The sequence below is a fragment of the Protopterus annectens genome, chromosome 2.part1 (genome assembly GCF_019279795.1).
Source record: "Protopterus annectens isolate FY-2018-M chromosome 2.part1, PAN1.0, whole genome shotgun sequence".
Lineage (NCBI taxonomy): Eukaryota > Metazoa > Chordata > Ceratodontiformes > Protopteridae > Protopterus > Protopterus annectens.
Window position 1 is genome coordinate 1,410,759,247 of NC_056729.1, and position 12,721 is coordinate 1,410,771,967.

The window sequence follows — 12,721 nt, forward strand, 5'->3', positions numbered from 1 at the left end:
ACTGCCATACATTTACTGAACATCCTGGAGGCTCTGATGAGGCCAAAGGGAAGCGCTCTGAATTGGTAATGACTGGCTCCCAGCTGGAAGTGGAGGAAACTTCTAAAGCATTTGTCCATTTTTATGTGGTAATATGCATCCCGAAGATCTCCTGAAAACAGAAGGATGAGCTATATTGTGACCATCCGGAATTTTGCTTGGCAAACAGATTTGTTCAGCACACTGAGATCCAAAATTGGTCTCCAGTCAGTCCCCTGTCTTTTATGGCACTAAAAAGAATCTCAAATAAATTCTGGATCCTCTCTGGTCTGGTGGAACTTCTTGGATAACTCTTTTGTCTAGGAGCTTTTGAATTTCCAGAATTGCTGGTTTGCTCTGACTGGGTGGAACATCAGGGATTTTCCTGCAAGTGGGGGGAAGATTGGAAAATGATATGGCATAACTTCTGGATATGATCCAATTCACTCAAGAATCTGTTGTAATATTTTTGGTGCAAGGATAAGCATCCCCAGACTGCCTCCAGAGGAAGACAATCAGGCTTCCTTTCAGGAACACTGAAAGGGCTTATCTGGAGAGGAGTCCCTAAAGCCCTGATTCAGCAGACCACCTCTGCCACGTGGACGGCATCTTCCATTGTAGTTCCCCCCTCTGTCCCTGTGGGAATTGGTACCATGTGATTCCTGGAACGGCCCTTGGAATTTTCTGAACCATGTCTTTTCACTGCTCCACTGACTCGTGAAAAAAGATCAGTGGAAAAACATGCCTACTGCAGAAAGGGTCTTACCATCTTTTTCACATTTAGATAAAGTCTAACTTTTGGACCAAAAAGAGATGATCCATCAAAGGCAGCATTGATGAATGAAGACTTAAATGGTTCCTCAAAGTCACATCCAGGCATGTTTCCTTATGGCTATGACTAAACCCACCACTGGGGTAGTCCCTTCAGCAGAATGCACAATGAGCCTCATGGCCAAATTTGACACAAACTCCAGGGTGGCCAACTGGGAAGCAACCTTGTCTTGGACTCCCTCAGTAACAACTCCTGCGAGAGTATCTGACAATTCCTTGATCACATCCCTCTGGAGTCTGGTAAAATGTGCCAGGAAATTCAAAGACCTTAAAGCGAAGGTTGATGAAGCATAAACCCACTTCCCAAACCTATCCATTGACCAGGAATCTCTATTGGGAGAATGGAGAGAGGAACTTTCATCAGCCAGTTCCTTTTTAGTGCCAGCCACGATGACCACAGCATCTACTGGTGAAGCTTTAGCCCAGAATTGCTTGTCCTCGGGGGAGGATAAAATTTTGTCTGGTCTCTTGGGAATAGGTTCAATGGTGTCTGGCACCTTCCACAACCACTATGAGATCAACTGGATGAGCTTGTCAGCAGGTGGAGTCACCTAAGAGGTAAGTGGATGAGTGCCAAAAGCCTGCAGATACACCGACTCCTCCAAGGAAGCATTTTGGGACTTCCAGTCACCCCTCTGTTTTAACATTTCCAGGATGTCTCCAAAGGAGACGTCATCAGTGGTGACCTTGGGACCCTTCCCCTTCATCAAAATTGGTGTCCTCTGTGACCAGTTCCTGTGGGGAATCTAAATGTTTCCTCTTGCACACACTCTTCTGAGGAACCTCCTCAGGGGGAATGGGTCTGGGGAGTATCAGAAGAGGATAGAATATGAATATTTGGGTCCTACAGATTTGGTACTCACTAACCCAGTGGAGAAACAGGTTGAATAAGACAGCATGAGGATGGAATGTGCTCCAAAGAGGATGGGACTGACTGGGTGATCTCTGTGGCCAAAGCCCTTTCCATTGCCTCGAAGGCTGGCCTCCCTCAAAGAGGGAAGGGAGGCCAGAACCGAGAAAGACTGCCTCGGAACTGTGGTCACTCCTTGCTCCAATGAGACAGCCTCTGAAACAGAGGCCATTGTTGAACTGCACCGTGCCGAAGCTCCAAGATGAATAGATGGCTCTGAAAGAACTGGAGTTGACCCCAGCTCCTAGGAGCTGACAAGGTGGATGCAGCCCCAGGAGGTCTCTGGATCTGACAGGGCCGAAGAACTCATGGAAATAATCAGTGCAGAAGGGAGAGATATCTCCGGAACCAATACAGTCATCACCAAAAGGCTTGGAGCTGACATATCTAAAACCACAGAGAAGGTCAGAGGAGGAGGAGGAGTGACAGGGACAGAAACTGAATCAATTCTGAGACCAAAAGGGGTTGGAGCCAAGGGGAGTCCTGTAAGTCCTCTTGCCCACAGACAGTCTCTCCACATCAAACTCTGTGAGACTTTTGGTGGAATTGATATAGAGTTTTGAGAAGGAGATTTCAGTCTCTGTAAAAAGACCTCAGGGAATTCACCAGCTAAAGGATCAGCAGAAGGGAAATAGACCACTCTTGGAAATTCAAGTAGTTGAGTTGTCTGTGCCAATGTAGTCAGCGTTGAAGATGAGTTATTCTGAGTTGAAATTTGACGCTCATGTTGTGTTGAAGTCCTGGTCAGCATATTTGAATCCATAACAGTTTTCAGTACCAATGAAAACTTCTTCGGCACTGAAGACTTAGACCTTACATCTGATTCAAAGTACTTTGTGGAGTTGATGATCTATGCTTTTTGTGAGTCAGTTCCAAAATGGGAGGATGGAACTGACAAGATTCTCTTTTTTTACTTTTCTATGGGTGATGAAGAAGTAGGGGAAGAAATATGAGATTTAGTCTTTGTAGCAGATATGGCTTCCCCAAAGGCTGAAGGAATTAAGCCCTTTAAGATTAATTCATTTTTCCTCTTGATGAGAGCTCTGTGACTAAAGCTGTGGCAAATGTTGCAGTCCTCTTGAAGATGAATGGTTCCTAAGCAGTAGACATATAAATGATGAGTGTTCGAAAGAGGAATTTTGTGGCCACACTTTTGACACGTTTTAAACCCAGAGGGCCCTTTAGGTTTCTCAGTAGGTTTGTCAGCCATGATGACCGAACAAGCAGGAAAACAAACACTACACTATACACTGCAACAGAAACAGAAGAATAAAGTCTTTTTTTTTAACTGGAAAGAGAAAAAAGGTGAGAAGGGGCCTATCGACAATGAAATTTACAGCTAGATCGAAGTGTACAGGAAGACGGGGGAAAAACTATCAGCAATGATAGTAAGAACTACATGGTAGTGTATGGCAAGGGTTCAAAAGATAGTAAAAATACACCAGAGAACTACAAGAAATAAAAAAAACAATAAAAAGAAAAGAGATTTTAAACAAAGTATTAATGAAATATTAATAAAATAGACTTGGCTCGAGAGCTGAGATGAACACATCTGTCTGGAAAAGCAGTAAATGAGATCTGAGGTAATTGGGACAGGAGGATTGTGGGTAACGAAGAAGCTTGAGAGTTTTTGGCCTGAGTGAGCTGTAGTAACGGCTGAGTTGGTTCTATCAGAACTGAACCCATATGTCAAGGATAAAATGAAAATTAACATCAGATCATTTCATAAAAAAAACTTTCCCTATCAGAGAAAGAGAGACCTTTCCTAAGTTAGCAAATGAGGGATGACAGGAGAGAAAAAAATGATCTGGTGGGGGAAGGAGGAATCCATTGAAAAGAGGGGTGGACTCCCACTGCCATATGAATCCCTCAGATTATCTTTTGCCAAAGAACGAAATGAAGAGCCAAACTTTGGTGAAGGCTTGCCAAAGTGGGATGGGGACACTGTGCAAATCATTCAGACTTGTTAGACTGTCCTTGTTTCTTGGGAGGGTGCCCCTTTTGTTTTAAAGCCTTCTTGGCATTATTTTTGAATGCCTGTTTGCCAGAAGTTTGCTGTGTCTGCTTATTTTGCTTTTTATAAAACAGTGTAGAGAAAAGTGAAAAACATTTAATAAACTTGGAGACGTTTCTCCTTTCTCATCACACTTTTTCTGGCCCTCTGTACCAGAGAGTTGAAAAACAACATGTATATCTAAAGGAGTTTAAAAATTCAGCTTTGACATCCTCGGGTAGATTTTGTGCACATAACCAAGCTAAACTTCTAATAACAGTTCTAGTAGGAGCTGCTCTGAAAGAGGCTTAAGAGGAATCATAATCACACTTCAAAGAGTGTTTAGTCATTTGAGGTACAAAAGGAAAAAAAATAAAGATTTTTCCTCAGAAGAAAGGGGAGTCTGTAAAGTTCTTTATTCTCAAATAATGAAAGCAAACCTTAACATATCAGCATGATGGTTCTAAAATTAAGGCCACTCTGGTGGCGTAGAGCAATAAAGCCCTAACTACAGCCCAGCTGACCTGGGTTTGATTAGCAGCATCCCTGATACTTTAAGGGAAGGGGTGGTCCAAAGAGTAGAGTTGTCCTTGGATGCAGTCATTGAGGGTGGGGATGAGGAAACTGAGTGGTCAAGGCATTAAAAAGCCCTGGCTGAAAGCACAGAAGAGCTCAGCTCCCCCAGGACTCCCTCAGGACCCACAACTGGCCTCAGCAATACCCAGTAAGTACTGGGGTAGGAGGATGGCTAGTAGACCCAAGTGTGGATGTGGGGCACTGGGGCTAGGCTAATAAATGTGAGGTCCAAGGGGACTAAAATAATTAAAAATAATTCTAAAAACAAGCATGGCAATACTATATAATTTTCCCCTGAAATGTATCAAAGGCTTTTCCCAAGGATTTACTAAAGAAATTACTGTGGGGTCAGATCTGGGGTAGGAAATTTTTTTTTTGAATGACTGAGGAACTTTATACAATTTATCTGCTTTCTTGTGACAGCAAGTTGGTTTGTCAAGGAAATTACAGGCTATAATAGACACATCCTCTAATGCTGGATGAACAGGAGTGGGTTCAAGAAATTCCAGCTGTAATAAAGAAGTTATGTACTCACCATAATGTTCCATCTGTGTTATCCATTTTCATTCTTTCTCATCAGCTGGGGTTCAGATCCGAGTAAGTCATTACTGTAGCTTTTGGTGACCACAAAGCTCTTGAATGTCTCCCTTTCTCTCAATGCACCAACCCCTAACATACCTCAAATCTGGTTTGCTAGATTAGAATAAGTAAGAAATATTACAATTAATTTCTGGTTACAAAAAAAAACATCTGGAGCTCAACAGAAAGAGCAGAGGAGTCCTTAAAAACTCTCATTCTTCCAGTAACCACTGTTGAATGGTTGGGGGCTGGTGGGAGGGGAGCTGAGGAAGAATGAAAATGGAGAAAACAGATTGTATGTTATGGTGAGTACATATCTTCTTTATCTGATATTGCCCATTTTCATTCATTCCTCAACATTTGGGATGGAGTCCCAAGTTACCTGAAATCCTGGTTGGACTCTAAGGAAGGATATTCCTAAGCATGGTTGAGCCAAAGACTGCTCTTCCCCTTCAGACCAGATCTAGTTTGTAATGATTGATAAAGGTATGAGGATTATCCCAAATTGCTGCACATATCTCATCCATGGAATGTCTGGATAAAAACACTGACAAAGTTGTCATAGATCTAGTCAAGTGGGCTTTTAAAGGTTTTGTTAATAAAATACCCAATTTATTGTAGGCAAAAGATATACACTCGCTAAGCCATCTTGCCATGTTACTTTTGTAACTGATTTACCTAATTTGGCATACATAAAGGAGACAAATAGTTGATCAGATTCTCTAAATTCTTTTGTCATATTTAAGTAGAAACATAACTGTCTATGAACATCTAACAAGTGCAACATATAATCTGAAGTAGCTAACTTCATTTGTGTAGCAACCTATGGGTATCGGATCCAACTTCGGATCCGAGCCGGCAGTTTTCAACAGCTTAGATCCGAGCTCCTAGCTCCTCCCCTACCCATAAATCCCTGCCAACCCTGACTGACCTCAGATCAAGTTTGCCCCTAAAACAGCAACTTCTAAAGATAGATCTAGTTTGCCGCACTTGTCGTCAGCAGCTGGGTTTTCAAGCTCCAGGCTTGGTCGTTAGTTGTGAGAAAAAAATAGAAAAATGTTATTCTTTTCTATCCCTTTAGTGTGAGTGTGTTGTGTTTAGATCCCTTTTGTCTGTAAACCCTAGTTTTAACTCTATTTTAGTTATATTTTTTTCCCTCCCTCTCCCTCGCTGGTTCGTCAGGGTCTGTGTGCGTATGTTGGGGCCTAACGAGTGTGTCCTCCTTAGCTTAAATGTCTGAGGCCCCAAAACCAATCTTTTCTAATTGCACCGAGTGTGGCAATAAGCTTTCACCGGCTGATGGCCACACTCGGTGTGTTCTGTGCCTTGGGGTTGGACACCTTTCCTCTGGGTGTTCCATCTGTGCGGCGTTCAACCCCAGGGCACTTAAGGACCGGAGATCCAAGCTGATCCTGGCGGGTCTCTTGCCCCCGGATTCGGCTTCGGCCTCCGGTCCTACCGTGGCTTCCACCGCGGCGGCCACTCCTGCCTCTCTCCCCCCTGCCGGGACTCAACCTCCTGCTGCAGGCCCGGAGGAGAGGGAGGCCAGGAAAGACAAAAGGAGGGAGAAGCACCACAAGCGGAGGGCTGAGGCCTCCGCATCAGCCCCCTCCCCAGCTAAGCGGTCTTCTCCCTCCAGGGCTTCCCGGCCTCCTCCCTCTCGGATCTGGTCTCCATGTTTTTCACCGGGTCCTGAGGAGGAGGAGGCCCGATCTCCTTCGAGGTCATCGAGGAGGCACTCCCATCCCGCCTCGGTGGCCTCGTCGAGATCCACTCGCAGCCTTTCTGACACGGATTTAGACCGGATGATGCGAAGGTTCCTCCAGGCCCAACTGCAGATGGGAAAGCTCCTAACTCCCCCCCTCTCCAGGGGGGAGCTCGACCCCTTTCTTTGCCCTGATAGCTCCTTCTCCATCCCGCTTCCCAGGTTCTGAGCTTTCGGAGCTGGGCAGCCTTGGAACCGGGGGTGGGTCGGCGCCGACAGTCTCGGGTACTTCGGCGCCGATGCTTCCCTCAAGCCTGTTGGGTCCATTTTTGTCGGATCCAAGCTCTCGGAGCCGAGGGCTTAGCTTCGGATCCGAGGGTTTCAGTATGCCTTCGGCGCCGTCCAGGTCAGAGCATACTGGTCCGTCGGATCCGATCGCTTCGGCACTGGCCCCGGTCCACCTGTCGGATCCAAGTGAGGGTCTGCTCTCGGATCCCAGAGAGAGCGTCTTTCCCTCGGCGTTTGACGTGGTGGAGAGGGCCCTGTCGACTGCTTCCAGGCCCCCGGTCTTTGCCACGGCTCCACCCCGCACTTCTTCTCTGTTGGGTCCGACTTCCATCACCCGGCCCCAGGGACAGCCTGCTTCAATGTCCCAGGTTGTTCCCCTGGAACAGGATATAGCTGGTGAGGCCTCCTCGGGCAGCCCCCCAAGGAGATCCCCCACAAGCGGGAGTGCAAGAGGATGCACGTGGACTCCCCTGAGTCCTTGACTGAAGACACGGATTTGGAGGAAGGGGAAGGCTCCCCAAGGTCACCCCCTGAGGATGTCTCCTTTGGAGACATCATGGAAATGCTCAGGATCATAGGTGGGTGGTATACCCCAAAGCCGTCCTCGGACGAGTCCGTGTTCCTGGAGGCGTTTGAAGCAGGCCGTTCGACCTCTTGGGTGTCCCCTCTGGCCGACCCCCTGGTGGACCTGATTACCACCAGGGCGTGGAAGGAGCCGGACACTGTGGAGCCAGTCCACAAATGCCCTGACAGGATCCTCAGTCCTCCTGCGGATAGGCCCCATTGGAGCAAGGGTCCCCCGGTAGATGCCATGTTGGTGGTGGCGGCCAATAAGAGGGAACTAGCTCAAGAGAGCCCCTCGGTCCACCCCCCGGGCAAGGAGTCCCAATCGCTGGACCACTTAGGTAAGCGGGTGTTTAGTTCAGCGTCCTTCTCGGTTAGGTCTCTGAACTATATGGCACACGTTATTCGATTGCAGCGGGATCTCATTAAGGAATACGCTGCATCGCCCCCAGAGTCCATGTCGGCGGAGGACAAACAGCTGTACTCCACCCGTATGGCCACTCTTAGGTCCATTTCCAATACCTCTATGCGGCTACTATCGCATGCGACAGAGGGAGCCGCTAGAGCCAGCGGAGCATGCCTCATCATGAGGTGTCAGGCTTGGCTCTGGCATTGTGATTTCACGGAACCCTTTAAGGCGTCGTTCGCAAATGCCCCTTTTGATGGTCCTACCCTATTTGGGAAGCCCGTTCACGACACCTTGGTCCAGAGCGAAAAGGATGGGAAGACGTTGTCTGCCATTGGAGTCCACTTCTCTGCTCCCCAGAGGTCCTTCTCCAAGAACCAAAAGGGGCAGAAGAAGATGTGGTTCCGGAAGTCGCAACAGTCCCAGCCCACTCCGGATCCCCAGTCCTTCCGCGACAGAGGAGGACAGGGAGGACGCTGCCCTAGAGGCAGAGGGGGCCCGAAGAACTTTGGGTCCAGAGAACCCTTCTCTGACCAGCCCATGCAGCAGCCCTGAGGGGCTGCCCGACTGCTCCACTCTGGAGGCAGTTGGGGGACGTTTCTCGATGCACCCGGCAGCTTGGGAGTCCATCACAGCAGACCGCTGGGTGCTTCGCATCATATCCAGAGGTTACCAGATTCCTTTCTCTTACCCCCCTCTCTTCCCCAAGCACCTCCCCGATGTCCCACCCGATCAGAGGGAGGCCACAGCTGCGGAAATTTAGCAGCTACAAGAAAAAAGAGCCATCCAACACGTCCCCCTAGACCAGCTCGGATCGGGTTATTACTCCAGGTTCTTTTTGGTGCCAAAAAAGACGGGGGACTTAAGGCCAATCCTCGATCTCTCCCTCTTGAACCTGTCAGTAACCAAAGAGAAGTTCTGGATGGTCACTCTTCAATCCATTCTCCCCCTTTTATGGGAGAACGATTGGATGTGCTCTATAGACCTCAAGGATGCATACTACCACATTCTCATGGACAGATGATCCAGGAGGTTTCTCCGCTTCTGGCTAGGGGCCAGTCATTACCAATTCAGGGCTCTCCCCTTTGATCTCACCTCAGCCCCCAGGGTGTTCACCAAAGTGTTAGCAGTGATAGCGGTCCACCTGAGGCTCCAGGGAATTCAGGTTTTTCCATACCTGGACGACTGGCTCCTGACCGCCCCGACAAGGCATCTACTCTGCACAGCCAGGAACTATTTTCTTTGCATTGCTCCCTGGCTAGGGATCACAATAAATATGGACAAATCTTCTCTCACCCCAACTCGGGTCATAGATTTTATCGGGGCCAGGTTAAACACAATCAATCTTGTAGCCTTCTTAACCCCAGAACGACTTCGAACCCTGAGGATTCATGTGCGGGCCATCCTTCTATCTTCAGCTCCTCCGGCGGAATTGGTCCTGAGGGCTCTAGGCTCAATGGCAGCGGCAATCAACTTATTGCATGAGGATCTTGCAATGGACCCTCCAAGTCCAGTGGTCTTTTCGTCACTACCCTCTGAGTCATCCCATTCCCCTCAGCAGGGCTTGCAAGAGGGCTCTCGTATGGTGGCTACAATCTCCGGACCTCCACACGGGACGCCCCTTCTCTATGGCCCCTCCCCTTGCCACTGTGACCACAGACGCCTCTCGCCTCGGGTGGGGGGGCACACTTCGGGCAGGACTGTCCAAGGCACGTGGAACAACACGGAGACTTCTTTGCATATCAATGTCCTAGAGATGAGGGCAGTGCTGTTAGCATTGCAAGCACTTCAGGACCTTCTTCCTGTAGGGACTATTGCGATCCAGACAGACAACATGTCGGTTGTCTGGTACATCAACAAACAGGGGGGAACCAGGTCTTACCCACTCTGTTGAGAGGCCATGAGAGTGTGGGAATGGGCGATCTCCACCAACCGTTTTCTCATTGCAACACACATTCTGGGATGGTCCAACATCCTGGCGGACAAACTCAGTCGCACCATCCTTTCCCCTTATGAGTGGTCCCTCAATCCGCAGGTAGCGAATCAGATTTTTGCCAAGTGGGGGCAGCCCTGTTGCGATCTTTTCACCTCTCCTTCAAACACCAAATGCTACAGCTATTTCGCTTTAATTCCCCAAGTCGGGGAATCCCCGAGAGACGCTCTGGTGCATGCTTGGCCTCCCAGTCTGCTTTATGCTTATCCACCTCTTCCCCTGATGCTAAAGTTTCTACAGAAAGCCAGTCGGTTGGGGAGCAGGATCATCCTCATTGCCCCATTCTGGCCTCGTCAAACCTGGTTTCCTTACCTTTGGTCTCATCTGGTGAATCCTCCTTGGATTCTAGATCCCCTCCCGGATCTGATTTCCCACCCTCTGGGTCTCCCAACCCTGAACCTGGTCAGTCTCAAGCTCACAGCTTGGCTGCTCCAGTTCCACTCGTAGCTAGGACTCCTGGCATCTCTTCCCCAGTCAAAGCCATTCTAGTAGCAGCCCACAAGCCTTCTACTAGGAAGATTTATAGTAGCAAATGGAAATGTTTCTCGATTTGGGACGGAACGTCAAAACTTGGATCCCTTCACAGCTCCCTTACCTGCTGTGTTAGACTTCTTATCAGGACTGTTTCACCAGGGGGCTAGCTGTTCCACCGTCAAGGTTCAACTAGCAGCTATCTCTCACTACCATGTCGGACATGATCTGCATCCTTTGATCACTTCAAAACTGTGCAAGACCTTTCTGAAGGGCACCTTCCTGCTCAGACCTCCGGTAAAGGAAGTGGTACCTCCGTGGGATTTGACATTAGTGCTTCAGGCCTTGACAGCTTCCCCCTTTGAGCCTGCAGCTTCAGTGGATCTCAAGTACTTGTCTTGGAAGACAGTCTTTCTTGTCACCATCACTTTGGCTAGAAGAGTTTCTGAAATTCAAGCCCTGTGTGTGAAACCCCCGTATCTAACTTTTCACAAGGATAGAGTTTACCTTAGGACCAATCCCTCCTTTCTCCCTAAGGTTGCTTCTGAGTCAAATATTAATCAGTCCATTAACCTGACAGTTTTCTTCCCCAATCATCAGAACAAAGGGGAATACAAACTACACCTTTTGGATGTGCATAGACAACTTCGATTTTATATTCACAGGACATCTGGTCATAGGCAATCTGACCAGTTGTTCATCTCCTTTGCCAAAACGAATTTGGGTAAATCGGTATCTAAAGTCACATTGTCTCGATGGATCTCACAGTGTATTCTTTTGGCTTATGAAAGTTCTGGTAGGCCCGCCCCTCAGGGAGTCCGTGCTCACTCTACACAATCTATGTCCACCTCTGCTGCCTTTAGATCCAGGGTATCCTTAGATGATATTTGTTCAGCTGCCACTTGGGTCTCATCTCATAACTTTATCAACCATTATAAACTGGATATTATCTCCAGAGGGAGAGCATCCTTTGGCTCTGCAGTGCTCCGGAGCATCCTTCCATGATGGCTGCCCAAGGTTTAGGTAGCTGGGGACTCTGTCCCATAGGTTGCTACACAAATGAAGTTAGCTACTGCAGATTAAGAAGTTATGTATTCACCATAACATTCCATCTGAGTAGATAAACTTCATTTGTCAGCAACTGTCCCCCCTCCTTCCCCCTGACCTTTGATTGTTCACATTTGTTGTCTTCAGAGATGGTCTTTGATATTGATCTATCTTTAGCAGTTGCTGTTTTAGGGGCAAACTTGATGAGGTCAGTCAGGGTTGGCAGGGATTTATGAGTAGGGGGAGGAGCTAGGAGTTCGGATCTAAGCTGTTGAAAACTGCCAGCTTAGATCCGAAGTCGGATCTGATACCCATAGGTTGCTGACAAATGAAGTTTATCTACTCAGATGGAACGTTATGGTGAGTACATAACTTCTTATTCTCCTTTGTTTTCACATATTGGAAAGAAGACAGGCAGATTAATAGACTGGTTGATGTTGGATTCTGACACTGCCTTAGGAAGGAAAGAAGGGTTCATTCATAATGCTACTCTATCCCTATGAAAAATCAAGTAGGGAGGTTTGGACGAAAATGTTTGAAGTTCAGATATTCTTCTAGCAGAAGTATTGGCCACTAGAAAGATAGTTTTCCAGGTCAGAAATTTAAGATCACATTTTGCCGCTGATTATGACTGGTAAATCACTGGAACCACCACGAAGTAAAAATTGAACAAATAGTTTATTTAGAGAGAAGAACAAGCGCTTTCACGCACTCTGCTAGTGCGCTTCATCAGGTTACATTAAACAGGGCTGATCCTAATCCTTATATACAAAATAACCACCCTAATTAGTAAATAATTTAAACAATCAAGCAAATTGATGCACACTAACAAGGCTTATCTCCATTTTGAGTAATCATAGAGATTAATGCTTGCTCTAGTTATATCCAACCTGGTCAAAAATAATATAGATATATGTATATGGTATAATTACTTTCAATTTAAAAACACTTTATCTCAAAGCAACAATATTTTTGATAAAAACCCTACTTCCGAGTACCAATCAGAATAAAAACATTGTCATGAATTAATCAGTATAAATTACATCATTCCATATCCACTATATATGGATTACAAATTCATTCAAAAAGCAAGTATAGATTACAAAATGCAAAATATGTACAGCAAATAAACCATAAGAATCTGTGTGAAAAATAAACATACATAAATAAAGAATATGCAGGGTCTAACAGGATAATCAAAGGGAAGGAGGGGGAGGGAGTGGAGGGGGAGGGAGAAGGGGTAAGAAGGAAAAAGAGGAGGGGGACAAAGAGAGGGGGAGGGGGGGAAGGGAAGAAGGAAAACAAACCAGAAAAAACAAGAGCAAAGTGAGCAGAAAACC